Source organism: Bison bison, unplaced genomic scaffold (assembly GCF_000754665.1).
Source record: "Bison bison bison isolate TAMUID 2011002044 unplaced genomic scaffold, Bison_UMD1.0 scf7180017864136, whole genome shotgun sequence".
Taxonomy (NCBI): domain Eukaryota; kingdom Metazoa; phylum Chordata; class Mammalia; order Artiodactyla; family Bovidae; genus Bison; species Bison bison.
Genome location: NW_011494708.1, coordinates 3,256,820 through 3,260,359, shown reverse-complemented (window position 1 = coordinate 3,260,359; position 3,540 = coordinate 3,256,820).

The following is a 3,540-nucleotide window of genomic DNA, read 5'->3' as shown; positions in this document are numbered from 1 at the left end:
AGAAAAGCTATTTAGTACAATAGACAGTGTATTAAAAAGCAGAGACATTACTTTGCAGACAAAGGTCCATATAATCAAAGCTATGGTTTTTCCAGTAGTCATGTATGGATGTGAGAATTGGACCATAAAGCTGAGCACCAAAGAATGATGCTTTTGAACTGGGATGTTGGGGAAGACTCTTGAGAGTCACTTGGACTGCAAGGAGATTAAACCAGTCAATATTAAAGGAAATCAACGCTGAATATTCATGGGAGGGACTGATGCTGAGGATGAAGCTCCGATACTTTGGCCACGTGATGCAGAGAGATGACTCATTGGAAAAGACCCTCATCCTGGGAAAGACTGAAGGCAGGAGGAGAAGGGGACGACAGAGGGTGAGATGGTTGGATGGCATCACTGACTCAGTGGACAAGCTCCAGGTTTGAGCAAGCTCCAGGAGATGGTGAAGGATAGGGAAGCCTGGCATGCTGCAGTCCATGGGGTCTCCAAGAGTCAGATACGACTGAGAGACTGAACAATAATGACAGCACTGATTGAACACATACTAGCTTCCAGGCATGGTACTAAGCACTTTCTCATAAGATATCTTATTTAACTGCAGAAATTTCAGAGAAGACAGAAACCGTATCTGTCCTGTTCATTGATGCACATCCAACACCTAGTGAAGTGAAAAAGCACTAAACACTTTTCCTTGGAAAGATACATGTGCATTTTTGAGTCAAGATTCAACCTACTAAAGGATACTATTCAAACCCAAAGTGCCTCCCACTAAGAATTAGTTGGAATGAAGGGCCAGTTTCTGATTTTCTCTACTCCCTCCGTCTATATTCTCTTTTGAAAGAATTATTGTTGTGAGACTATGGTGCTTTCTTGAGACATTAGGTGAGCTGCCCTACAACCTGAAATGGGCCTCTCTTCCCATCTATCCATAATCCACCATTTATCATCCATCCATCCAATGAAGAACCTGTGAAAAAAAAAAAAACCTATATCTATCTCTGAAGAGAACTTGATTAGCATCTGCAAAGCAATTAATTAAATTCCATTACATGCCGGGCCCTGGGGAGGAGAGAAACTGACTACCATGACCCCTTTTTCCACCTTCAGGGAGCAGTCCAGTCACCCTCCCCGCCTACCCTTCATGGTGATGCTCCAGGTCATTCAGAGTAAGTTGAATTTTGTGATTATCTTCTATATTTGGAAAGCACAAAACCAAATAACTCATCTTAGTAAAATTTCTAATCCAGATGTCTAAAAACTTTTTCAAGTATGAGTCTCTGTAGAACATTCACACTCAGTGCATACATACATTCATTCAAAAAATATTTATGAGCCCCTGCCATAGACCACGGAGAAGGCAATGGCACCCCACTCCAGTACTCTTGCCTGGAAAATCCCATGGACGGAGGAGCCTGGTGGGCTACAGTCCATGGGGTAGTGAAGAGTCGGACACAGCTGAGTAACTTTACTTTCACTTTTCACTTTCATGCATTGGAGAAGGAAATGGCAACCCACTCCAGTGTTCTTGCCTGGAGAATCCCAGGGACGGGGGAGCCTGGTGGGCTGCCGTCTATGGGGTCGCACAGAGTCAGACACGACTGAAGCGACTTAGCAGCAGCAGCAGCAGCCATAGACCAGGAACTGTCCAGTGCGAGAGCACAGAGGGGTGACGAGACAGCTGGGGTCCTTGTTCCACTGGAGTTTACATTCTGGGTGGGGAAATGACCTTAAGCTAGGAAATACTTCAGGGAACAAGGTAAATTTAGATAAGATGTTAAGTGCTGCAATACATATAAAACTAGATCAGACTGCTGTGTCAGGATTATGGGGTAGACAGTGCCTAGGGTGGGACAGCCATGAAAGGCCTCACCGAGGAGGGACATTGGGAGCCATTCCCATCCCTCATTCCACCCTCTTGGCTCCCAGACATGCCCCTCCCCAGCTGGAAGAATCCTTGTCTCACAGAGCCACTGACAGACTTCCCTGAGGTGGGGAGAAGAAAACAAAACAACCACATTCTTTGAAGAGGGATTTGCCCAAGCTCGAGTCCTGCTTTCTAGAAGGAAGTTTTTGCAGTACCTGAATTAACACATCTTGCAGTTAATCTGAAGGCTGTCCCAGTATGACCCAGAGTACACATCAGAGACGGGTCATCTGCTCTCAGTGGAGTGGGTTGTTTTATTTCCCTTTGTTTAGCAACCAAGGCTCTGCTCCCCTCCCCTCAACCCAGAAGTTAATAACCAAACAGTGACTGTCACTAACTCAGCAGAAGGATGGGTTCTACACTCAGTCATCCAGAAATTACCTAGGACCAAGGCTTTTCATGGCCTGACACTTGGACACAAAGCCTGACACTGACAAGCGATCTCTCAATTTCTCCAGGGCCAGCAACCATCTCAGTCTGACTCCAACGTGTAATCTGTGATTCCATTCGTGCCCTCTGCCTGCCAGCCCTCCCAGGAAGGTCACTTCATTTGCGTCTGGGCACCTGGTTGTGCTGCACTCAGTTGTTTCATTCATGTCCCCCCTCTTTGCCATCCCATGGACTGTAGCCTGCCAGGCTCCTCAGTCCATGGGATTCTCCAGGCAGGAATACTGGTTTGGGTTGCTGTGCCCTCCTCCAGGGGGTCTTCCTGACCCAGGAATCGAACCCATATCTCTGGCATTTCCTGCATTGCAGGCTGGTTCTTTACACACTGAGCCACCTGGGAAGCCCTTGGGCACCTGGCATCTTCTTTTAAAGGCTGGTTAAAAAGCTTTCTGGAGAAGACAATGGCAACCCACTCCAGTACTCTTGCCTAGAGAATCCCATGGATGGAGGAGCCCGGTGGGCTACAGTTCATGGGGTCGAGAAGAGTCGGACACGACTGAACAACTTCATTTTCACGCATTGGAGAAGGAAATGGCAACCACTCCAGTATTCTTGCCTAGAGAATCCCAGGGATGGGAACCTGGTGGGCTGCCATCTGTGGGGTTGCACAGAGTCGAACACGACTGATGTGACTTAGCAGCAGCAGCAAAAAGCTTTCACCTGCTTCCAGTGAGAATGTTGGAGCAGATTCCTGTTTCACTTCACATCCCTCAGGAATGTGTGTAATCCCATTTAAGATGCTTGATTAAGTCTTTAGAACCCAAATCAAGTTGGGGACTTTTCAATGCCAAGAGCATGGCCTGTCATGAGATGGAAACATTCCTAATCAAACATTGTCCTGGAGAGAAGTCTGTTTTTTCTGGTTCGAAGCATACAGAGATGAGTTCCTGTAAGAAATAGCAGCCATTGCCACATACGAATTCTTCTAAGCCAACTCGGATCCTTCAGCCAAAGAGGGCACATGTACTGCTAGACAGACTTGGCCTCTGACAGAATCCAGAGAGAATGAGCTGTATCATCAGACCTCATTTTGCAATGCACCCTGCCCGGCTGCCCAGCCGTGCAGGTGGAAGAACTTAAGAATCAAATATGGGACTTTTCTGGTGGTCCAGTGGCTAGGACTCTGCACTTCTAATGCAGGGGGCCCAGGTTCGATCCCTGGTCAGGGC